Source organism: Cuculus canorus, chromosome 14, assembly GCF_017976375.1.
Source record: "Cuculus canorus isolate bCucCan1 chromosome 14, bCucCan1.pri, whole genome shotgun sequence".
In the NCBI taxonomy this organism is placed as follows: Eukaryota; Metazoa; Chordata; class Aves; order Cuculiformes; family Cuculidae; genus Cuculus; species Cuculus canorus.
In genome coordinates this window covers 13,096,492-13,123,105 of record NC_071414.1, presented here as the reverse complement: position 1 = coordinate 13,123,105, position 26,614 = coordinate 13,096,492, and the positions used below count along the sequence as shown (strand labels likewise).

The 26,614-nt window shown below is 41.1% G+C and overlaps 1 protein-coding gene across 1 annotated transcript in view; it reads left to right on the top strand.

Annotated features, from left to right (window-relative positions):
* The first annotated feature begins 2,699 nt into the window (after positions 1 to 2,699).
* Positions 2,700 to 26,614, top strand: part of SGCD (sarcoglycan delta) — a 378,321-nt gene continuing 354,406 nt past the window's right edge. The window contains exon 1 of the mRNA XM_054079590.1: positions 2,700 to 3,112. The gene's annotated coding sequence lies outside the window, so the exon portion shown is untranslated. The remainder of the gene's footprint in view (positions 3,113 to 26,614) is intronic.

Sequence of the window (26,614 nt, the reverse complement as noted above, 5' to 3'; positions counted from 1 at the left end):
CACAGAAATGCAAGACTTTGGAACGCACTTCTCTGAATTCCCAGTAAAATAAAGGAACAAGTGATTGTAGTGTAGTTGTTCTGGGAAGAAAAGAAACTCGGGTAGATGTCAGTTTAATGAGTATATCTATCTGTGTAAGAAGAGTATATTCTACTCATACTGAATCTAAGGGGGTTAATGTGCATTTGGTATTGCACAGTTGGGATGAATACAATCCCTGATATAATGCCAGTAAAGTTATATCATGGATAAATTACATTATTATTTAATTAGTTCAAGATGTCTGTGGATAATGTGGAAGCCTAAAGAATGGACATTTAGAACTAATCATAAGATAAAATGTTTCCTGCTTGCCTTCCTCCTCCTGTCCATGCTTTACATTGAAGAAGACTGTTTTTCCAGAGGTGGCTGAAAGTTCTATTTTCCACCAAAACTAAAAGAAGATATAACTTTTGTAGTTTATTTTACAGATATTTTTTAATATTAATGAAAAAAATAACACAAATGAAAATATATTATTTTTCTGCCAGCTCCCCAGCAAAGAAAGAGTGAAAAACAGTAACTATTCTCAAGTTTCTAGTTAATTCTTTTAAATGTTCAACTTGAAAATAACATCTGTAAAAAGACAGATTAGGTCTGGGCTTTGTAGTTATAAACACCCTGAAGACATTAGACACCAATTTATAACAATGAACCATTTCAGTTTCTGAAAGAAGCCTGTTTTGAGAAAATATTTTTAGCTGTTCAAGTCAGTGTTTTTTAACAAGAAAATTCACTGCAGGAAAACATTTCAAAATGACCAGAAAGTAGAAATCAGAGTAATCTGAACTCACTTTTGCCTAGAATCTGTAAATTTACGTTAAGTGCATAGTAGGCTAAGGCAGAGGGAAACTTATAATAATTATTACCACTCAAAATAACAGAGTATTGACACCCTGCCACTGGATCAATCAGATCTGTTCTGCAGGCTCAGTTAATAAATTGCTGTGTTAAAATATGATTTCTTCTTATAAAACACATTTATTTTCTCTCTCAGCATTTATTTTAATAACTTCTCGTACCAAGAACCCATGTGCACCTGCTTTTTTTTCCACAGTGACTTTACAACACCTTGCATAAGGCCATTTTAAAGAGACTGTGAGTCTTGGCATTGTGTCTGCGCATCCTTGGGTGATGAGGGGTGAGCAGCAAAGCAGTTTGAAACATGCAGAAGAATGTCTTAGAGCAGCTTAATTATCTCGTGTCTGGGTGCATATCTACAGTAATCTAGACAAGTTTCTAATTTGTTTTTCACTACTGTAAGACAAGCCAACTTAATTCTGATTAAACATCATCCATTGTGTAGTGTGGCCAGAGAGCCAGACAAGGTCAGTCTGCCATAATTACTGATTGTGGTCGGGCTGCTTTTTTCCATAGGTCCAATACCATTATGAATGTGCAGTAATGTTTGGGGCAGATATTATTTTGTGAAGTTTAGGAAAATATTTGCGTGCTTTCTGGCCAGAGGACTGGTCAGTGAGCATGGAGAGTCATGGAGGTGCCATGGGTAGGGTATCCTCTGTCTAAAATATACAAGTCAAAATCCTGCTTTTGTTTACTTTATTCTCAGACTTGAGAATTTACATTTTCTTGTCTCTGTAACAGTCACTGCTAAGTCTCCCATTGAAACTTCCTCAATTTAAGGCCTAATTTTATCACAATCGAGGAACTATATGCCAGCGGTGAAGCACTGCTGGGGTTTCTCATTCCAATGGTGGAAGTAGCTAATGGAGTTAATGTTTTCTGCTCCATCATAAGCCCAGTGATGAAGCACTTCAAATTTTTGTCCTCTCATATTAGCGATCGAGTGATTATCTGAATTATGAGATGCCTGTTGGTTTATGGATGTGTCCCATTTCCAGAAGTCACAGCTGGTCTCTCTCTCTCTCTTCTCCCTCACCGAACACATCATGAAGAGCATACACCATCATCTTTCACTCCGAGTCCTGGATATTGCGCATCACTGGGGTCTCTCCAGATCCTTTTTCTTTACCCAGCAGACTCCATGCTGCTTCTCCTTTTCCTTTATGTATTATATTTCCTACTTTCTCTCTTTCCAGCATTTTTCTGGCCCCAGTATGTCAGTCTTCTGTTCCCATATGACTCCCACTAATTACAGAGCTATCTTGCTGCTTAATGCTACCACCTCCTTTCTAGCTAGTTCTTTAAAAAGGCCGCTAGCTAGAAATATATCATCCTTCAGCTTTGGACCCGAAGTCCACTCAGTAAGCATTTTATGCAGTCTTAATAAATGAGGAGAGTAAAAGAAAACAGCAGAAGAATACAAAAAGGCTCCCCTGGGAGCAAAGTTGTCAGGAAGTCATGGCTACTTCATAACTCTGGGCCTTAGTCATTTTTCTTACCATGGGTGGTCCCTCTACGGGCTGAATTTTGAAAGGTTTTTCTTACTGTTCAGCAAAGATGTGACACTGCTGAGCACTGAAGGAGAGGTGAAACCCGCAGGTTGACCTGAAGGATGACGCTTTCTCACAAATTTTATAGCCTATTTGCTTCTGTGGTGGCTTTTGGTGCTTTCTGGGAAGCCTTAACCATGCTGAAAAGAGAGAATCTGCGGCTGAGTTTGGAGCAGTGAGAAGTATCACACTTTGTGTGGCTGCTATGGACGGCTGCTCTCATTGTCATGCCTCAGCTCCAGCACAGTCCCAAAACGAAGGACCACCGGCAAAACTAAGAGATATGACCAGAGAATAGGTTTGAGGACTTGCTAGTGTGCGTGCCTATGCTATGTGGGTGGTTGTTCCCACCTGAACCAACTCTCTCCATCCCTCCCGGGGAGGGGACAGGGCTCAGCCCATAGCAGGTACCTGGATTAACGCATGTGAGCTTGTGCTCAGCCCCTGCTGCTCACAGACCCTGCAGTGAAATGGTGCTGAGCCATCACAGTTTTAATCCAAGTGCCAGGTGCTGCTTGCAGAAAAGTGGGAGGATTTTGGAAGCTTCTGGTTGTGCACCGGGAGGCTCACGGGCAGTGTTGGCTGCAGATACATTACATTCCTGGAGGGAGGCAGTTGTTCCTGCTGAGAATCAACACCAGAAAAGCACAGACTTCCAGGTAAGACACACAAGGCTCCCTCCTGGGCTGTGCTGCTGCAGCTTGCCTGCGAGGATGCTGGTTCAGGTCTCTCATTACCCATCCACAGTCTAGAGGTAGATCTACACATAAGCCTGGACCAGAAAAGATGCTGTAACACAATTTATTCTTCTCTTTTGTCGTTATTTTCTTAGCTGTGAGTTTGTGCTATGACATTTTCTCATCCGCATTACCAAAATACAGTGCATGTGTTTGAAAATGCTGTGAAGGACCAGAGGAATTTGCTTTGCTGGATACTGATTTTCACTTGTGTCTAAGTCCTTCTTGGTTGTTTTCAGCCTCACTGACCCAAGAAGATAATTGACCAATAAGATAAATCTCGAAGTAGAAAAAGGCAAATTATGTGGGCCTGATTAGTTGCTGCAGTAATCGGATGACTGAAGTATAAGCAGTGTTGAAGCTGCTGATCATGTTTGAATGATGGAATGATCAGTGCTTCAGAATGTGGAAGAGGGATATATTGATTTTTAAAAGTCTGTTAAATACCTATTAGATTGAGTGGTTACAGTGAAATTCAGATGTGTAGTTCCTTCCTATTCCGTGTTACTTGAGCAGGTTGTAGGGGAGCTGGGAAATGTGCAGTGGACTGTCTTTCTTCAGCCAGGCCTCCTGTGCTGTGGCTCCGATGGCTGTAGAGCCCATTCCAGAGCAACCTTGCAGACCAGAATGTCTGTCCCTCTTGCTTTTATGTGCCTGGATTCAACACTGGTCCCAAATGGCTGAATTTAGCCGTGTCCTTCCTGAATTCATATTATACCCAAAAGCGATACTATGCATTAGCTGAAGCTCATTAGAATGAAATGGGAAATACATGTGTTTCAAAAGTATTTTATTTGGAATACTAATCTTATTTTAGAATTCACGTTAAGCTGTTGAATCCTTGGCAACTAACATGAAAACACACTGAATCATAATGAAATACAGTGCTACTGTATTCCATTATACACCATACCAGCATGACAGCAGCTTTTTCTCTTGCTGAAAATAAGATTGCTTACATTTTATTTTTATTTATTTTAGGAGAACAAGTAAGAAAACATTTCATAATAAAATCTAGGCGTTAGCTCATATCTTGCTGCATGTACTAGTAGCTCTGAGGCAGAAAGAGGAGAGCTGATGACTGCACAAAACTCTAGCAAGTATTTCACTGCCTTGTACTTTGATCCTGGGCAGCTCAGACCTCAGTTTAGGCTGCACAGAGTCAAACAGAACAGAGCAGTGTTGCAAGCACTAAGCTTGGGGACTGCAGTGTACAGAATATCAGCCAGCGAAGTCATCAAACATGCTGTATATCATCATAACACTGTAGGTAAAGAGTACTGCGTTTATATATAAATATATAAATATATATTTTATAGGGGAATAATACATGACTGACACCACTTTATGGGAAGCAGTTCCTGTGCAGTCATATACAACACTGTAGGAGTCAACACACTACAGACTTTATCCTCTGCCCTCTTGTGGAAACAAGCAGCTGTGGACAAGGATTACTGAGTATACAAATTGGCATAAAGCTTTTATCCCTTTTCCTGGCAGATGTAAGATTGTGGTTGAAGACTGAGGCTTGGTTGCTTTGGGAACTACAATTCAGAGGTACTGATGGAGCAGAGAAGAAATATATAGCACCCTGAGTGGGCTGAATCATCCCAGGTTTTTTGCTGCCTCTTATGCTGAAGCACGTTATTTTTAACAAATAGCCTGAGAAACAGAGATTTAAGGCCCAATAATAGCATGATGCGAATGAATTAATCTAGTAACACCAGAGACTGCATTGGAAATGCACTATACTCACCATGGTAATTACTAATTTTAAGAAAGTAGATTATACCAACTGCCCTATATTTTTTCCTTCTGTTTTCATGAGGAGTGATGCTTGTGTGGGATACAAAAGAGAAAATATCAGGCTTTAAGAATCAGGGGAAAATGTAAGAAGCAGAAGGACAGAAAAAAATTAAATGTAGGGCTGTGGTTCAAGTCAGCTCCGAGTTGCCTGTGGGCTATGGACTCCTTTCTTCAAAGATGGGGCAAGCATGATCCAGCTGAGGGGAAACATGAACATCAGTCAGGACAGGATGCAATATGTATTTTCTCTTCTGCCACAGCTCTCAGTCAGAAGTTAATTTTCCTCTGGACCTCAGTTTTCAGTTCTCTCTGCTTACTGTGTCCTTCATCCTGCTGGCTAAGCATCTGAAATATTCCTTTGCACTCTCCTTCCTTTGCTTCATTAAAGAAGTGAAAAAGCGGGAGAGGCTACACAGATGAAATAGGACTTAAAGGAGCAGAATAGACCTTGGGAGATCATCTAATCCATCTCCCTGCCACAAAGGAGGTGAACATAATTAACTGCTCCTAGTGGCTGTTTGTCTGATCTGTTCTTCAAAACTTACTGCATGGGGATTTCCATCACCGAAGAGTTTAGCCTAGCATTTCACTAGTTTCATGCCAGAGAGTTTTCCTTAATCTCTAACTAAAATCTCCTTTGCTTTTATTTTAGCCCCTTGAGACTTATTCTCTTGCTTTTCTCATGCTTTTTCGAGAACCTTCGTAATTCTTGCAGTTCTCTGTTTGACTTTTTCTCACTGGCCTGTAAACTTTCATGGTACACTCAGGCTAAACCTGTTGGTGTTGCCCCCAGCACAGGCAAGAAGAGAGGAATTATTTCATGTCTCATTTCCAGGTGATGGCTGAATCTATAACTTCCAGACATTCAGTTCTTATGCAGTTTGGTCATTAAGATCTTAATTTTGGATAATTCCACTAAATAGTACTCTTAAATTTCCAATTTTCCCCTTTTGGAAAAACATTGCTTACAGACATTATCTTTGAATTTGCTTTTAATTTAAGAAAATAAACTCGTGTCTATTCACTTACAACAGAATTAGTTGTTATAAGTTGGATTCCTATCTGACTTCATTTCTCCCCTAAAGCCAAGTATTAAGTGTCTTGAAATGTGTTGGTAAGCACAGTCGAGTATCTGAGACTCACTGTAATAAGTAGCAGTTGTTTTCCAATTTCCATCTGGAACATTAAAGCCTTCCTACTACAATTCCTATAACCACAAATCTGGTATCATTCATATCTCTAATAACATCGTACAGATTTCTGTTTATGTCAGATACAACACCGACTCATCTTGCTTTTCATCTCTTTTCTTCAAAGAAGACAGTCATTGTTCTGAAGATGCAATGATCGGCTTATTTGAAGTGTCCTGAAAAGATACTGGCTCTTTTTACACCATTTTTATCAGCTTTTTAATTTCTTGGAATTTTGTCATGCAATCTGTGAAGCCATGTACACATCATGAAGAAGATTTTGACTTTCCCTCAAGCTTTTAAGAGAAAAAGGAGGTTTGCACAGAAAGCTGAATCAGATAACCTGCTGCTGTGTTCCCAGGCACTACTCCAAGGGAGTTTTGCACACAAAGAATTTGGACTTCCCTAAGGTACTGTGTGGATCTCAGGACCAGTGGAAATACCTTAAAATGCCTCTCAGCTCTCTGCTAGCAGAGGATCCCAGACTCTTTTGCACTCAGAACATCTTGTTCTACCTGAATGCTCTTTAACGTCTTCACTTGCTTCCCTTATGTTTCAGCTCACCACTTTCTCTAGGCTCCTTTCCCCCAACTCACTGTTCCTATATTTCCTGATGAAGACTAGTCCCTGCTTTCTAAACTAAACAGTGCTAGCCAGTGATGGTCCCTTGCTCGCATAGAAGTACCAATTTATCAGCCTTATCTAACTCGTGACAGTCTAATATTAATGTAGCTGGAGAGCCATTTTGTTGTTTATTGGAGACAAAATTCCCATCTGAAGTACATGGATGGTTTTGCCTAAATAAATGTTGTATGGTAGCTGCAGATAAAAATAATAGTCTGTCTAGTTCAAGTAAAACATTTAAACAGAGACTTTGTAGTTTTTGGAACTCACTCTTGCTAAAAAAAGCAAAGTTGAACTCACGTTAAACAACCTAATCCAGGTTTGTTTGAAATTATGAGATTTGCAGTTATGAGTTGCAAGGCAGCAACTTCTAGATGCTCTTTATTACCCTTGTCTGGTACTTTTGTGCTGGCCTCTTCTCCCAAGTGACAAGGGAGAATGGCCTCAAACTGTCCTAGGGTAGGTCCAGGCTGAGTAATTTTTCACAGAAAGGGTCATGGGGCACTGTCAGAGGCTGCCCAGGGAAAGGGTGGAGACACCATCCCTGGAGGTGTTTAAAAGACAGGTGGATGAGGTGCTCAGGGACATAGTTTAGTGGCCGACAGGAATGGTTGGACTCGATGATCCAAGAGGTCTTTTCCAACATGGTGATTCTATGATTTTGCATGGACAACCCAGTGAATGGCAGCAGAGAGGTCAGCATAGCTCTGGCCCTCATAGAGAGAACCACAGCTCCTGGCCGAAGCACCCAAGACCTACATAGACTACTGTGGGTACTGGGTGGAACTCTATCAGCAGAAGGGCAAATCTGAACAACAACCAGAAGCAAGGAAAAAAAATTTTCTTCCTTTTTTTTTCCCCCAGAAGCCTGGAAAGCTGAGGAAGCCGAGGCAGTGATGTCTTAATGAATAGACACTCTTTTTGTTTGTACACCCGAGCTGGTGTAAGGGTGCTGTTTCTTAATTCCTGAATTATGAGAACTATTAAAACTGTACAAGTCATAAAGAAATCAATGAAGGATTGTGCATTGAGTATCTGGGTGAGGGGAAGTGAGCTGGTATCAAAGCAGTGCATAAAATTCAGCAAAGCACACCTCCAACCCTTTGTTGTGACCACTGCCTCTAGGCAGGAAGATGGCCAAAGGTCCTGATCCAATTCATTTTAACAGTTTCATAACAGTGCAAGGAGACTCCTAAAGTCCTCGGCTCCGATCTCAGCTGTAGCAATAATGGATAAAGAATGAAAAAAAAAAAAAAAAAGTCAGTTATAAAATCTGTCCCTCACATTGTGAATACAGACTCAGATATACCAAACTTGCAGAAAGTAAGAGGATGCACCAGCATCTCTTCACAGATCTGATGGCTGGAGTCCAGAGCCCAGTCACACGGAGCACCCTGTGAGAAGGAGATATGTACACATGACACCTGAAAAGAACAACGACAGCAAAAACCAAGGCACCAAGCAACTCTAGTTTATTATGGAGGAATTATACCTTTCCAAGGGTCTTATACTCCCCTCTGCATTTACAAGAACATAAAGTTTTATTGTGACAGTCCAACCGCTCTTTGCTTTTCCCCAGGTTTCGTAGAGGTTTTCTAGTCCCTTTTATCCCACAAGGCAGTCAGGCTGGAGTGACACAAAAAGGGACAGGAAAATCTCTGATGAGAATGAGAATGGTTGCTCTGTCAGGTGTGATTAACACCAAAACGGTTAAATACCTTACCCATGAAGACCTGCAGGATGTGCCTGAAATTTTAAAAGGCCGTTCTCTTTCCAGTCATGCCCTCTTGGTAAATTATAGTTTCAGTAAATTAAGCAGAATGCTGATGAAAAAGTTAATCTGATAGAATCTGGCAATTCTGACAGCCCTGCAAAGTTTACAATGACCCCTGAAAAACTCTTTCTTTGGCTATTACGATACAGCTGTGCAGCACAGCCACGTCCATCCTACCGTACGCTGCACAGCAGAAGTGGATGAATACAACTAAATGGTTATCAGATAATCACAACAAAGGCAGATTTACTTGGCTTTGTCTTTATTTTGTGGACCCCCTCAGCCCCCACAAGGAAGCTCTTCAATCATAATGAAATTACAGGCTGCTTTCTGGTCTCATGTTAGCTGCAGAGTGTGTGACAAGATGAGCTGTGAGCAAGGCAGCCTACACTGGGTGCCGTGAGCGGCACGATACAGAACCACATCACTAATAGTAGAGTCAGAGCTCTCGAGCTGTCATGTACAAATCTTGTTATAATGAGAAGAGCATTAGTAATAGAGGCTGAAATTTTCAAGCTGCCTAAGGGATTTAGATGCTCAGTCCCCATTAAATTTAATGGGATGCGTGCCTCAAAATCCCACCCACAATAAATTTTTACCATCCATTCTTCATGCGAGGGAAGGAGAAGGGAGAGAAAAATAGGGAGCGATGGAAACAATCGGAGTGTTTCTTATGAAGACTGAAGGCTGGCTGGGTGTTGTATAATAGCATCCAAAAAGGGACTACAACTAAATACCGCATAGAGGGTCTCTTCTAATACTCAGGTATTTTGGCTCTGGACTCCACTCCAGCCCACCCTGTGAGGTGCATGGGAACATAATGCCCTCTGTGCATTGAGACTTCTATTTATGGGCTGCAGACCTACTTGCAGTCATTAAAGCACATTTTAAAATGAAAATTAGTTAGGGAGACATAGATGGGATAACAGTGGTCTTTGGAGATATGTAGGAAGAGGATGAAAGGAGGCTGTGAATTGAGAAAGACTTGTGTTACACCAGTTCACTTCTCTAATTGGGTCTGGTTACATTTACTTCTTCAACCAGAGTTATCTGTATTTAAATCGGGTGCATTTTTTTAAGTGTCAAAAATACTAAAGATCAACACGTTTCCTTGGTAACTGTGGATCCCACTATTTTGCTTACAGCCAGCCACCAACTCCGAGGCTCAGCTCCAGCCTACCTAATTTGGAGCCCCAAACTGAGCAAGAGTCACTCTAGATTTCCTGCATAGATTAGGAAAGAGAGAGGTGGGGAGTGACCATTGGTAGATGGTACATCTCTGGCCACTGGGAGGAAGAGAGGTTCACCTTGTTTAACTTCACTCATTCATACATTAGGCACCAGCTCTTGGATCTCTGCCTAAGCTTCCTCCGCAGACTGGCAGGTACTTCCACTAAGATATTTCTTCGCCTGAAGTCATGTATTTAAAATAGATGCCCCAAAAGGAGCCTACGGTTACATAGTCCTGACAAGGATCAATGCTGATGGTTAGATAGGATGTCCAAACAGTCAGTCAAGAGTGAATCCCATGGGGTTTTGATTGCATGTGCTTCTGATAATTCTGTTTACATTTGCTCTTAATGGGGGTTTCCCTTACTCCCATACTGATATTTTCTTTTGCCTATAAGGCACCTACCAGAATGCTTGTTTAACAGCAGAAGGCACTGCTCAGGTGTAAATAGTTCCAAATTTCAACATGTGACTTGTATTTACCTTTTTTCCCCGAAGAATTGTCTATTTCCAATATGGTGAAGTTTCTTCTTCTTTTTTTCTTTTTCCTTTTTCTCATTTGTTGCCTATTTCATTGGCTTGATATTCCATCTGGAAATAAATAAGGATAAAACGCTCTTTCCACCCTGTGTTTGCCCTGCCTGTTCAGCGTGAGTGATAAGAGGCGGGTAGGAGGGATTCCAGGCAGCCTGCTTCAGCGTGGCATCTAGAGACACAAACTTGGAGGGGTTCCCAGGAAGGGAATATAACATTTGGCAAGAAAAGAAGGAGCTTAGATGAGAGAGGGCTGTGAGGTTTCCCTCTCTTCTGTCCCCATCCTGTTGCTTATTTCTGAAAATTTGTTTTATTCCTCAGCCATATTAGAAGTGTAAATTACATAGATGAGCTAATGAGATCATCTGTGTCTGTGCCATTTGGGGAAAAGGTAAACATGGAGATATTTTCTCCTTTCTCTCCTTTGCAATCATTTACCTTTATTTTGAGACCACAGATGCTCAGATTCTGCACACTTGGCTCTGCAAGCCTGGGATAGATCCTGTGGCTTTCTTCTGTGACCTGTTATGTACTTATCCTTTGCATTTATGTGGCCTGCCATCACCCCAAACATCTCTGTTGTTTTATTCCCTGTGTATGGCATGAAGTTGTGGTCCATGGAATTTTGGGGGTTTTATAGGAATAGGACCTGGACTTTGCCCATACTGTAAGTAAAAAAGGCTCGATAGCAATCTCCTTGGGTTTTTTGTCCCTAAATTCTATTGAGTAGTGATTGTAGACAATATTGGGTAAATGTTCAGGTGGCGTAAATGTAGGCACCTTCACTGCAGCATTGCTGATTTATTGGGATGTGACCCTATGTTTGCAATTAAGATTATGTCTATAGAACAGATGGGTCAGAGTGATGCATTTGCCTTTATGAGGCACTGAATCAGGTTCGCTGCAATAGATCATTCATATCACAAATTGGTGCCATGCTATTTTAAATAGCTGTGGTGCAAGGAGGAATTTCTTGCAGCAGTTGACAACTTCCAGACTTTAGTTTGTGAAGTCGATGAATGTTTATTTGCATGGAAGGGAAGTACGTCTGTAACTCGTTTTTAGTTTCTGTGCTGAAATTACAATTCCGTTTTTAAATAGAATTTGGAAGATGCTCAGTTAGTAAGAAGCCTTTTAGTGGGAGGGTAAAGACAGTTCTTTATTCAGAAACACTTTGTACAGTTTGGTTGTGAATGCCTCCATAGAGACACTACCGTTGCTTTTATCCTCGCTCTTGGTAGTTGGGTCAAATGTAAATTTTCAGAGTTGCAGAAACTCCAATTGAGAAACACTAAGTTTCTCAACTGAGACAAGGACATCATTAGCTGAGTGCTCTGGTGCTAAAGATGTGGAGTAAGAGGTAATATTTCCACAGGATCATGAGGATACTGCCGTGTTCCTCTCTACATGCTGCTTTTAAGAGAGCTTTCCTGGTCACTGGAAGATGATGTTTCTGCTGAGGCCAGAATTGGCTATGCTGGTATCTTTTGCTCTCATCATCATCCCTCCTTTAGGAGTTGGATAAATGGTTGTTGGTTCAATCAGCTCAGTTGTCAGTAGAGATGAGGACACATGAAAAGGAAATACTTAAAAAGAGAGATCTGCAAGATCAAGAGAAAATTATAAAAAGATAAAATGTTTTCCGTAGCACAGAGTCCTGTTTTCAACTTTGCTCCCCAACAAGCTATCCTACCATCCTTCCTTTCTTAACTTATACCTAAGCATGAAAAGAAACTGAAATTTTGTTACTCTGCATTGTAAGGGATCTGTTCTCTCCCTCTCTTCTCATTTCTGGCACTGCAAGACCACATGGGAGATGGGGGAAAAGGCAGAAGGAGGAGTTATAGCCTTTCATTTTTCTCCTTAAGGTTCTTTGTCAAATACTTTTATGGTACAATTCCTGGATTGCTGTGTTGTTAGGATACTATCTGCATTGTAATACAGATAGTAAAACAGGAGTGAAGCACTTAAGCTGAGCAATGCTGCTCGGGCTCCCCTCCGCTGGTGGGACCAGGATACTCATGATTTGCACAGCATCAATATTTTTGAAAAAATTTTAAAAAATCGGTAGGAGAGCAGCAAATTCCTCATCCCTTCTAAACAGGAGGGTCACATCTTATCACTGTGACTTCTAAGCTCTGGGCAAGGAAATGTTAAGTCTGAAGTAACGTCAGGAAGGGACGGCTGTGTTCCACGATCAGGCCCTGAGTGGAAAAGCCTCGCTCCTTTCACTGTTTCAGTAGTCTTTCTCACCAACCAGACCAACCACTCTTTCCTATTTCTTACTTTGGGGAAGTTCAGGCATGGCACAGAGAATAGAGAGGGTTCAAAATAAGGGTTCTCCTCCTTAATCTGAAGCACAGTGGAACGACTTCTTTTTGCATATGACATGTGAATTCAGAACGCTTATTCTGTGGCAGAAACAATTCAGATTTGAACACATTATTTGCACCAGGTCAAGGTAACGGTTTTTTGCATGGATTGTTTCAGAATATTTTCTGCGGGTGTTTGTAGCAAGCAAATCATAGGATGCAGTTGTTGCTATAGTAATAAGGCTCCTTTCGTGAATGAGGTAGGGTAGCCCCCCTCAGGAAGACCAGCACACTCCCACCAATTATCACTCTAATGTAGGTACCTGACACAGTTCACTTAACAGGGATGTGATGGGTATTGATAAACCCCAAATTCTAGGAGCAGATGGAACCCATGGGATTAATGTATTTCTGAAAATCCTTACTTGTTTGAAGTTTGAGTCACCAGTGAATCTGAAATTTGCTGACTATAATTACCTTATTTATACTAACAAGTGATTTATTTTCAGTTGTGTATGATCTGAGTACGGGATATGTAATTTAGTGTGTGTGTGATATGTTGTATTTTAATTTGGAATTTCGGAGAAACACAGTGGCTTGGACAGGCTCTGTGATAGCTCTGTAAAGAGTCTGGACCAACCAGGGTAATCAAAATAACACAGCTAAACCTGGCCCTAATTCTCATGGGAAAGATTTAGTAAAGTATCCTTGAAGTATTTTATCTAGAAGAGAAAAATTAAACCGCAGGAAAGGCTATAATAATAACTTTTTCCTGGTATCATCTTTGTTTATTGATTCATATAGTGATTGTGGCATGGATCTTCAGGGAATGAATGTTTTGTTTTCAAATAGTCTGTGTGCTGATCTCAGCAGGTTGGCCAGGCAGGGCTGCCTGCGTAAACACTGTGTGCAGCGCCTAATCCTTGTTCCTCCTGCTTTGTGAGAAAATGATTCTGGTCCAGATCCCTTTGAAGTCACTGCAAAGATGGCCTGGAATCCTTTGGAAGGATCTCTTGGATTAGGTCCTGTGAATGGGATTTAAGCCTTCGTAATTTCAGCTCTGAATCCAGGCTTGCTCCCCGAGTCACTGGAGTCATTCTGAATTCATGCTGTTATAAACAGGAGAATTAGTCCCTTCTTCCCAACATCAGCATGTAATGAGGGATTACCTGCTCGGCTCACTCTACTGATGTTGCCGTGTCCTCTTATCTCTTGTCTCACTTATGTTCTTCACATGCTCACAATAGATATGAAAAATAGATCCCTTCAGACGGCTTCTGTAGGTACCATCTAATTGATGGTGATGATGGGCTAGTGGCTGTTGGAGAAAGAGAATGAAAGAGAAAAGCAGTTGTAAAATTGCTGCTTTTTGTGGGCTGCTTGCGTTTGTCTATAAGTGTTTATTATCCTAGGTAGCAATCTAACTGATTCTCCTTGACATACTCCAGCACTAATAAAGGAATTTTGCAGTATTATTATAGCAATTTTGAATCAATTCACTCAGTGAACACCATTGTGCTCCAGAAGTCAATTATAGATATCACTTAAAAAAACAGATAACATGAACCCGGACGCATGTTTTTATCACTATGCAGATAGCAAAACAGAATTACAGTAAGGGAAATGCACATTAGAAAACTGGAGATGTTGTGAAAGGAGAAGGCTAGCATGAAAGGTGATGTATCTGCTGCAAGGTTTTCTCCAGGGTTCAGAGCATTACCGACACTCTGCCACCTGTTTTGCTTTCCTGTCCAGCTCCAAGTTGCTTTCAGGCAGAAACATCACATCTTATCATGGCTTTGCTTTATAGAACAGGTTTCGCTAAGGATCGTCATGAAAGCATCCAGGAGCCACGTCTAGACCTCAGGTGAACTAAAAGATACTGCTTGAGGTTAATGATGGGTTCATCCTTCAAAGCTAACAAAAGCCAGAAACTGATAAATATAAACCACATTCCACCATGTGAGGTAGATACCTACTTCTTTAATATTATGTTTCATTCCCTGGCACTGAAGGTCCACATAATTTTCAGTTCCTTCTGTCATTGTGTCCTTCGCAAAAGTGATTTTTTCTTGTTGTTAAGTCTCCTGGGAGCAGTAAAAGGATTTCTGTTGTTGTGGCTGGAAACAGAGGATGGTCTTTTATTCTTGAATTCCCTTTCCCTCTCTTTTACAGAGAAAAGCTTTGAATGATTTCTGGGAGTCATCTTGGGTTTAATGCAGAGGGGTCCGTAGAAACGAGAAAGGGAGATAATTTGTAGTTGTTCAGTACTCTAGGAACTGACTCCTGATCATTCAATAAAAACATTACGTGAAACAGGTGACATAGCAAACAGGAGGTCTGCGCAAAATAAGCATGATAATGCCTTTTTTTTTTTTAATGTTTAGAAAGAGTCTTCTTTTTGGCAAAATCTTACTTTATCTGTAAAACTGTGGTTCTGATGTCTATTAATTGTCACACCTCTGGACAGGGTGGGGTTTGAAGTTCCGAGCTAGATGCTACCATGCCAACGCTATGATAAACAGCTGAGCAACTGTGTTCTACTTTTGGTGGAAGATAAGCTGGGATAAGGAGAGTGATTAAGAGTTGTGTTCAAGATTTATCTAATCAACTTGGAGAGCAGGTCAATGTGTTGTCTTGATATGATAGTTAAGGTAAAGTTTCAAGTTCAAGTAGGTTTGACCTTTTTGTGCAGCCAGTGAAGCTCTTTTGATTATTCCCTGTAAAGGTTTATAGGATGAGGAAATGAATACAGAAGGGAAGAGAGAACATAAAAAGTAACTGCCTTTTCCTATATATGTTCCCTGCCAGAAGCTGTTCTGACACACAGGGTATGTCCTGGTCCCTGCTGGCCTCTGTGTGCTGAACCAAGATAGATGAGCTGTAGCATGAACAAATTCACAGAAGTGTGTTCCCGGACTTTTTGGTTCCAATCAAATAAGATCTGCTTGCTTCTGAATCCAGAGCGTGTGTGCTCATGGCACCTGGCTTTTAAATATCTGTTCTGACTTTTTTTTCATTCAACAAATGTACATGTGTAGGCATAGATAGGTAAGGAAGTGAAGCTGAAGAAGCAACTCCTCAGTGGTTACTGATCACCTCAGATCCATCAGGCTCCACGCAGAGGCTCTGACACAGGCCAGAGTCACTCAGACGGCAGTGCCAGCTCTGAGTGAGGGAAATGAGAAGGCGCACCACAGGGAAAAGAAGTAACATAGTGTGAAAAGCCATGACATCAATCATAGCTGCAGTAGTGAAACATTTTAGACCACTTTCAGAGAAGCTTGTTCTGCTTTCCTTCCACTTCTAAGCCCTCTGTACCTACTGGTCTGATAAGAACTTTCCAGCTGCCTTCTCTTGCCTGTGATGAGGTAAAATTGTGCAGCCAGCCTTGGAGCAGAATAAGCAGAGCTGCTGTCACATTGCACCCACTACAAATTGTCTCCATTATTCATCACTGATGGAGATGTGTACAATGGAGAGGAGGGGAGAATTATTGTATATAAATGTTGCAATGTACACGATTCCAGCTTAGAATTGATTTTTTTCCTTGTGAGATATGCTGTCTCATTGAGAGAGGCAGAAAGGTATCATTTTAAACCTCACTCCTGTAAGAGGAATTAAACATAAAAAAGAAAAGAGCTGGGGAAGTGGAGGCATTATCTCAGGGGTGCAATTAATAATTTTCTTAGGAAAATATCGTCTTGCTGTGCACCTCACTGACCCCATGATACAGCCTTCCTGTATCCTCCCACTATAATTTTTACTACTGAGTTCCTGCAGCACTTTTCCTCTGCATTCAACACCAGTTTGGCTTGTTTGTTGCAAGTGGCAGATTGGAAAGAAGTGGAGGTTACCTGTGACAGAATTGTCAAATTAAATTTATCCTCATCCCTGCACCTTCTCCAGGAGACCCTATATTTATAGTAAAGTACACACAGCTCATAAGCATTGGTTTTCAAAAACACTTTGACAGCAAATAATAAATATAAAATAATGCACAATACAATATGCAATTGACTTATATGCCTCCCAGTCAATGCAAGTGCTATCCAGCATACATAATTACATTGCAGGCAGCACATCCTTTACTTGGGAATGACATACTCTGATAAAAAATAAATAATAATAATAACCCCCCCTAAGTATGCACCACTGGGTGCCTTGTCTAAATCTGGCTATGAAGAATGAATGTGAAATTAGCATTTGATTAGAAGTGGAGAAAATGCAGTATGTGAATGTAAAGCAAAGGACTATATCAATGTCTAAATACGAGTGTGACATTTGTAGGGCTGCATAAATAGTCTCCTTGTGCAGCATTGCTCAGAGAGAAGATCTGCCACAGAAACAGCAAAGTGTGGTTTTGCATAGGGTAGGAGAAGTCTGGATTTAAGGGGGTTTTCTCAAGTGGAAGATCTGTCCTTGTCTTTCGTTCCCATTCTCTTTTTTTCCTCTGGGATCAGCAGGTACATGGGAGCGCTGCAGCTTTTTCTCCCTGTCCTATTTAACTATTATCACTGCACAAGATTCATAACAAGTAGTTTTCTCTGAATTTTTCCTCTTCTATTTTTTCTCTCAGATTTTCCATAGGGTTCAGACTGCAGCTTACTGTATGTTCTGAATGATTTCACAATATTTGTATATTTGTCTTTGTATCTTCTATATCTTATCTTATCTAATCTAATTTAATATAATATACATTTCCTATACATTTTCCTCCCCAGAACACAAAGCGAGGAACGTGGAGTGTCGGTCACCCCTTACCCACAGGCAAGCATCAGCAAAAGAGTATTTGGCCAGGCCATACAGTCAGTTCATGCCTTCAGGGTCTGAAGGCACCTCTCAATCTTGAACGCATTAGATGTATTGCAGCTTTAACTCTGTCAATAGAGTGCTCCTCACCACTGCCAGGGTGCTCAGGAACACCCTGCACCCATGCAGCTCATTTCCCTCAAGGGCATTTGTCTTTTGGAAAAAACCTTCATACTCTGAGTATTTCTCTGAAAACAAAAAGATGTGTCTACTTTCCTATCAGTTTTGACTGTGAGAATTAAGGCAGGTGAAACTAACATCTTTCTTCCTCTGACCTGTCCCCATTCACCACTGAGTGTATATTTTTGAGCTGATGCGCTTAGCGACAGTTATATTTAAACAAGAAGGCAAGGTATGCAGCTTGTCAGGGTATTAAAGCTAAATTCACAGGGCTTGCTTCAAGTGTGTCTGATGTCACCCTCAAATCAGATCAATTTGGGATCTAAGAAAAATGCTCATTTTAGAAAAACAATTTTGTCCTTTAGCTTCTTCCAAATCTATCAAGAAAAATTTACATTGGTTACAGCCAACTTTGCCACCTACTTGACCTTAAATCCAAGCATTTATGTGCTGCTTCCCAAAATAAGCATCAGTTAGGTTTGGGAGGATGCCCTAAGGGCACACAAGCCAAATTGTACCAGTAGAAAGATGCTGTTTTTAAAATCATCTTTACGAATGAATCTTCCCATCGTTGCTAACTTTAACATATCCTCCTAAGCCTGGATGCTCTTTGAAGCCAGTTACCAGCCTAATTGGGACTCTTTAATAAAATTTAATGCTATTTTTTTAATGAAGAAAAATGAAATCTTGCCTAGAGGGGAATCTTGAGCACAAGGTATTTGAAGAAATTATTCTTTGAGAATGTTGATCTTTTATCTCATTCTCCACAAGTCATTTAGTGAAACAGCTTTAACATTTCACTTCTTGTCATATTCACTTCTCCTCCCTGCACACATTTCTTTATTTTTTTTCTTCTTTTCAAGGGAAAAATAAGGCAAAAAAATCCTCTCATACAACAACCTCATGCCATTGAGCAACAATTAATATTGTTTCATTCTTGTAAATGGTAAGCTCAGTTTTTTTCCAGACAATTAGGTAGATAGCTTTCTCTTGCATTTATTAATGCTGATCTAAAGTTTAACAGGCTTGGCTTTGCCAGTTATGTAATTACTGCAAACTTGGACATCTGCAGCCAGACTCCAAATACAAAGCAGCCCTATCTCTGTTCCCCATACGCAATAACCTAAAACAGGAGATGACATTCTGCTCCAAATGTAGATATTGAGTGCTCTCCCTTTAGATTAAAGAATTGTTTGGGTCCTGCTGTCAGTGTGTGCATTTGTCATCGAAACACTTGGCATCAGCGCCCGATTCTGTAAATGGGAAGAGGCGGCATTAGTTTTTCACTGCAATTTCCTTAAAAGCCCCAGCTCTCCATAACAACCTGTTGGGGAGTGACTGTTTTGTTTTGAACTAGAGAAGAGGAACATCTGTGATGTCCTTTCCTTGCAAATCCTTGTCTCGTTTCCCTCTTCACTACTTCATCTGTTCTTATCTTGGGTACAGTTTCTTCTTCTTAAATGAAGTAATTGTCCGCTTTTTGTGACACAGGTGTTTGATAGCAATGAGTGGTGTCTGCAAATCACTACGTTTTACTGCAAATAGAGTCAGGAGGAAGAGGAAGGATGAGCTATAAAGCAATGGGGTGAAAAATAGGTCCAACCCATTAACTTTACCATCCAAGGCAACAATTTCTCTATTCTGGACCTGTATATAAATAATTATCTTATTATTTTGATAAATTTATAGTGGTTAATAATTTTTCAGTGCACTAGACTCCTCCTCATGTATTTGTTAGTGTTTTATCTCCATTCTGTTTTCCTCTGTTTTCAGGAAAATAAGCGAATGAAACCAAAGGCACATAATTTTCATAGAACCTGGCTCAGTCACGTTTTTCTCTCTGACTTTCCCTCCTTATTTTAAGGCCCTATTATTTTCTGTAACACTGTAATATGATCTACGTAGTTCTAGTAAGATTTAGGAGAGGATGAATTACATGAAAGTTTCCTGAGCAATCTCCAGAGTTTTGTTTTACATTCAAATTACCATACACATCCATAGCAAATAGAAAGAAACAGGTCATGGTGCTCCTTCCCCCACCACACTAGTTCAAATCCTCCAAAATCAAAGGGAATAGTTATCCTTCAGCATGAAGGCAAAATTAATACGTGTCCTAGGATCTGACCAGTGATGATGAGGCTCCTCATCTCTCATTGATTTTAAGGTCAGATTGCAGGACCTGTGCGTTAATATATTTGCTTTTTATTTGCTTTTTATTTGCTTTTATTTGCTATAATATTGCTATTTCCAAAAAAATGAAAATTTTATTTTTTTAAATATTTTTTTAAAAAATATGGGGGTTTTATACACAGAAACAAATACATTTTGTAAAAAAATATGTTTTTCATGCCCAAGATTAAACATGCATCATTGCACACTAGGAAGCAAAGCAAAGCAACAGATAAGCAGAGATGGAAATTCCTGTCTTCACTTAGATCTAAAGTTTTTCAGGATTCTTTTGTCACTTGTAAGCTCTCCATAACTGTCATACATCCAACAAGTAAATCAACAAACATAAATTATCATACAAAGGCCTCTTCCAGGCTGTCAAATATTTTCTCCCCATCAGGCCAGTCCCCAAAGACACCCCACACATCCACCCCAGTGCTAGATACCTGCTCTAGAAAGGGCTCTCCAGCTAAGTAAGAAGCCAGTCAAGTAGCTTTGTGGCAAAATAAGCACAACTCATGAAAACTGCACTTTTGGTTCTTAATGAGGCCTTATAATAATGATAATGGATTTTTTCCTTTCCGATTTATCAAGGTATGATTTAATTGTCATGAACGTCTACAAGAAAGAATAAGTCCCCTAAACTCAAACTGACAGAAAACTCTGGGGTTTTTAGATGCTCTGTAGTAATGATTCATGCATCTGCAGCTGGGATAATAATAGTCTAATACCTTGATCATATTGCATTTTACATAATTTTAAATAATTGTTCATAAGGGCTACAATTATTGCGACTATGAAGTGTAAAACTGCAGGAAGAGAATGAAAAAGCCAGCTCAATCTAATATGTTTAGCCTGATTTTCTTGTACTAATTACCACAGGGAAAATACATATTTTAACCTAGCAACATTTGAATGTTTTTGTACTGCAGTGCTGCCACAAATGAAACAATGTAAAACCCACAGTGATTGTCATCCCAAGTGCCAAATTACTGAGCGCTCTTAAGTGTGTTCACGGGGCCATGGGGGTGTTCTGGCTTTCTGAAATATTTCTAGCAAAGAGAGGAAGATTGCTGGTGGTTTAAAGTACAGATCATGCTTATCTATTTGGTTATTAACCATGTTAATGTTTCTGCTCTCTTCTATACTAAACATCATTCTGGCTGTCGGCGTCATGAGGAATATGCTGATTTTGTGTTATTTTTACCATTTTCTTGTTGCTCTAATTGTTCCCCAGTGTTTCTGAGGAAAAGCAACGTTCAGCTGCAGGAAAGATAGCAAAACCCGCTCATTCAAAACACAAAAGCAGGTTTGAGGAAGGAGAACCTAAGACAGCTGTATGCTTTGGTAGATGGAAAAAGGAATTGTCATGCGCTATGGCTGGGCTTTGCCGTGTGATGGTTTCCATACACAGCCACGTGCTGCTGCATGTCCTGGCTCCTTTTCTGCAGGTGGGAGGTTGCTGTTGCTTGTTGAGAGGCATCTGGAGCCACCGGACTTAGGGCAGTGTCCAGCTCACTATCTGCACCACCACCAAACCCCTCTCTCAAAATAGCCTGGCCAAGAAATCCCACAGAAGTAACAAATACCATGAGTGCAGGTTGTCTGTGTGCTGAGGGGGTGGCAGGAGGCTGAAGGTACAGGGAGACGGCTTGATGGAAGGAAGGGGCTAGCAAAGCTCTGTGCCCCGGCTACTGCCCAGGAGCCAGAGCCACACAGCTGCTTCATTGCAAAGTTCAGTGCTTTGGCTGAAGCTATGGCTGATGATGGGAACACATTAATATGCCGACCTCTACACTGAAACCATTGAAATGCAGGCCCATGTTTGCCTCTAATTGTTCTGGGGAGAGAGGGCCACTGGGAGCAGTAACTTTCTAAATTGCCTCCGCTAGATTCCTTAGAGCTTGACCGCCAGAGCTGTCATCACCATTTAAAGTTGTGAAAAGCCTAGACCTTTAGACCGAGGTAGAAACAGGTCTTGGCCACAGCCTTCACCCTATGTGAGGAATGAGTTTCACCCAGAAAGCAACAGTACTGTGAGATGTGTTAAGGGGACACAAACTGAGCTTCAGAGAGCTTTGCATTTGGAAGGATGTAGGGCAGAAGCAAAAAGGCAGGTGTCTGGTGCAGACCAAATCAGTTATTTACTGCTTTTGTGCCTTCTTGGAACAAACTTCAGGTGTGATCAGCCTCTTCTTGTTCAAAAAGACCCTCTGGCTTGTTTTTTGGTTTGCGGTGGGAAAGGACACAAATTTTTGTACCCCACCTACATTTGTTTCTGAGGCATCAAGGGAACGTTGCTTTCTCTTCATCATTTTCTCTGTGAGTTCATGAGCAGGAGGAGATTAGATGCTGTGGGAACTGACTTACCCTCTTCCTAGGGAAAGATTTTCACAAGGACTTACTCAGGCCTGTCATTACATTCCTGTTTTCCATTGGCTCCTGCAGTAATGGGAGGGGAGAAGATTAATAAACCACAACTATGAGAACAGAAAGGCCACCATGGTAATCGAGTCTTCACGGGGGTTTGAGCAAGGAGCTCATTTTCAGAACAATATCTTTACTTTAAAATCCTTCAGGATGGATTAAAACAAAATTTGCTCAGTCCAATATCTTCAGGAGTCCGAATGACCATCAAAGCAAAGGCTTTGTGGTTGCACTTTTCTAAATAATCTGTGTTATCTTGAAAGTAACCAATTTCTTCTTTTCCAATTTTCCCATCCCTCAAAGGCAAACAGTAATGTGCTGCTAGCGCAGCACTTGGACTTCTCAGGACCTGCTGTTCTGGCAGATCAGAAATAGATTTCTGTGCCCCTCCTGTGTCAAACTTCGATGTCTGGAGACTGACCTGCACAGGTTTAAATTAGCTTGTTCAGACAGCATGTAAAAATCAAAATAGTCAGCTTGTGTGTAATGGTCAGTGCGCTTGGTGCTGCCTCCTGCAGCACTCGGTGATCCCACAGCCAGGCTGGATCTGCAAACTGCTCTCCCTAGTGAGGGCTCACATCTGCAGCTCTCCTCATGGGATGGGCATAGGAGAGCGAGTCTCAGAGATCTGGAGCTTCCTGCAGACAGGTTCAGACTCCCTCTATGTTTTCTCCTGCCAGTTATTCTTCACCTTCCCATCTACATGATGATTGCTGACACACGGTGTTTTCCATTCCACTGACAGCGGCATTTGTCTGTACCAAAATCCTTCATGCTCTGTCAGATGGTACTTAAGGAAGGAGTGAAACTCCATCATCGCTATCTAATGTAGGATGTGTGTCTTTGTGTGTCCTCTGCACATATGCTGACTCCGAGTAGGGTCACAAAACACAAGATACTCCTGAGCACATTGGCGCTTCACCACAGGGCAAAGAGTTGGCAAACAGCAGTACTAGGTCAGGTCTCGATGACAACATAACTGCATTCGCTGTATGTCACCAAAGTATTCAATTCATCCTTCTGCGGGTTCAGCACTTGTTTTATTCAGTGCAATGGTTGTTTTGAGCTCTCAGAATGACAGGAAGCAACCAGAGTGAGGAAAGCATCTGGCTTCCAATTTAGAAAATGCTACGTTTAATTTAATTTGTTAATTTGATCTTGGGGTCTGCAGCACTTATTAGCTGTTCCCTTGTCCTGAGCACTCATCGTGCATTGAGAACATCCTGCCTAGGAGCGAGTACTTACCTTTCCCGACCTCATGTGCTCAGCCTCTGGCTTATCCTATAGGACTATATGTAGGGCAGATTACCATAAATTACTTGATGGGGCTGCAAATTTCCCTATTAGCAACATATGTAGATGACAATACTGTGTTGTACTCCTTAGTTACACGTGAAGTTCTTCTGAAGCAAGGAGACAAAGGCAATATTCTTTGTCGTCATTCTTGGTTATTTCAAAATTGCTACCCACAGAAGAGCATCATCAGTCATTAGAGTCACATATAGGAGCATTATATGCACTTTGCGGTCTCCCAGCTCCATCGCCAAGGACATCACAGTCACAATGAGACATAATCAGTGTGCTGTTGCCAATTTCGAGACATTGTAATTTAGCAAAAAAATCCTGTGTTCAGAATCCTCTGAAGTTGGAGGAGCTGCTCTGAATTTCTCTGCATTCCTTTTATCAAGTTCAGTGTGCACGGCATGGAGGAAGAAACAAGGCATGAGGACCCTCGTTAGCATGCCGCTGTTACACCCCTGAGTTGCAGGGCACGTGTGCTGCGTAGTATCAGATATGACCAATACAGCAGAGGACTTCAAGAGAGAGACAAAGAAAAGCCTTAACCTTGAGTGACCTTGCTGTCATGACTTTTTAACTTATTCGTCTCCCTATTGCAGCTACGATAAAAAGATACTACACAAAAATACTATTTTGCATAGAAGCTTCAAAAAGAAGCTTCAAATGACACAAATGTGAGACAGCTGATCTGGTCTCTCAGGTTTTTCCAGACAGCATTTAGCTGGTCTGGTCTATATTCCTGACTGGTGACAGCTTGATGGGTGACATCAGGCAAATCACATCCCTCTATGCCTCACTTTTCCCATGCATGATTGTATTTATTCAGTGCTTGGTGAGCTAAGGATGTTTTTAAACTCTCTATTAACAGCTGAATAGCATTTGACTACTAACTGCGTGCTGCAATTTCATTTATGTTGTATCTTATGGTAATGTTTTGTAACATTCAGCCATCTAAGAGCCAGTTTTTCCTCTGGAAAAAAATCTTCTGGTTCAAGAAATTCTGTGTCTTGTCTAAAAGGAAATAAAAAATGTGAATTTTCACGGTCTAGAAGTGGGGATGTTACCTGAACCTTCCCTTCTGCTCAGAAATGAGGTTGCCCACTTCAACACAAATATTGCTTCCAGTGGTTCCCTTCCAGCCTGGCCAGGTGGGGTCATTATCATTTTTGATTACCAGTACTTTGACTTTATTTACCCTCTGTGAGATACCTACGAGCATTTGGCCATGCATTTAATGTATGCAACTTACTTTGGGGTCCTTTGCATACTTGAGCACGAAGGGATACAAACGTAAATGCAGACAGATTTATTGCAGTCTAATTTAATAAAAATGTCAACAAATAAATGCACATTTGACAGGGGAATAAATATCAAATAGGAGCGAAGCAGACAGTGGAGTAAGTTGTAAGAAATTAACATGAAACGTTTTGGTTTGACAGCGACTATAAAACAGAATCGTACTTTGGAGACTTAGGGAGTGATTTAGCGGAGGTGCGCTTCCAGGGCACGCAGGATCAGCTTGCACAAGGCAGGCGCACGGAGATGGGTTCAGGATGAGACCACACCGCTACAGAGGGGAATGGTTTGTGATCTGTCACTTCCATTTGTAAACTGACATTTAATGTAAGGGACTGAGATGCTGCTTGATTAGTTTTCCAATGCAGGGCTGTAGGTTGTGCCTGCACGTTGCTTAGCAGCAGCATGTCAGCATCCCTCCAGGTCTGCCTGGCCTGCTCCTTCTGCCTGGTGCTTGGACTTGGTTGGCCCCAAAGACTCCAGCTTCATGTACTTATGCTTCAAGGGAGAGGAAGAGAAGAGATATAATCTGCGTTGTGCACCTTGACAGGCTGAGTGTTGGCTTATGGAGTGATTTGCCTAGGGTGAAATAGGAAGAAGCTGAGTTGATTCTCTCGGTACCCCATGTGCTCCTGTCTCTTGCATTTTAAATATTTTGCGCTCCACTGCCCCTTCCTCATGTTTGCTTGTGCTCTCCTGAGTGCCAGCTGCCTCTCAGGACTTTAACCTGCTCCTCTTGGGCCCTGAAGCTGAGCGATTTCACCAGTTACTGAGCTGTGAGTTAAGCTTTAGCTGGAGGGATTCTGAAATGTTTCAGCTTTGGGGCCTATTTCCAAGTCAGACAGACTTTAAGAGGGCTGTACTAGGAGAATTTGAGGGCTCCGATGGATATCCAAGAGCAGATATAGCACAGCAGCTGACTGTGATGCTAATGGGCTCTTCTAGTGTTCTCCATTGATTTCAGTGAAAGCAAGAGTGTTAGGATTCTGTTCCAAAAGAAGGCACACAGCATTTTTTCAGTGGCAGTGATATAGCTGCTCAGGTGTCTTGCAGTATTTCTTTTCACTATTCTTTGCGGTATTCTCTTTTCCTTTCATGTTTTGGGCTTCGGTTTCTCACAAGGTCCCCAGGCAATTACTGAGGTTGTGGTTGCCACAAGCGTTATTCTCTCCTCTTTATTGCAGAAGCACATTCAAATCCTGGGAGAGATGTTGTTTTAACGGCCCAGTCAATATATGGTGCTTTTTCCGCCTCAAGGATTACACAGACGTTTTTAAAACATATCTGTTCGTCTTAATACCCCAGCTAAATTTCTGAAATGCTCAATACATCCTATGGGTTTCTCAACATTTCAACAAAAATCCAATATCATGCTTTCACTGTAGGCATGGAATCATTGCTCACTATATCGGGGACTGTATCTCTGTGTCCGTACACAGAAATTATAGAAATTCAAGGTAGAAAGTTTGCATGGGGGTAAAAGTGCAGTGACCAATGGGAAGGAGCACATGGGAACAGAGTTTGCCTCACTATAAATGGAATAAAAGCTTGAAGTTTTCTGTACCACAAATTGGCAGGAGTGGAGGGGTGTGGAGTGGAAACTTTTGGTCCTAAAGTTCTGGAAGAATTGATGTGTGAAATTGCAAATCTGGTTGTAAGAGTTTTTAATAAATCTATCAACTCAAGGGTGGCACTGTGTGACTGAAGAATCACAAGCACAGTATCTGTGTTTAAGAAAAGGAGAGAAATAGGGAGACCAGTGTATACAGGCCTTTTATTCTGACATCAGCTCTACGGAATCAAAATTTTTTGGCAAAATTTTTATGCCTTC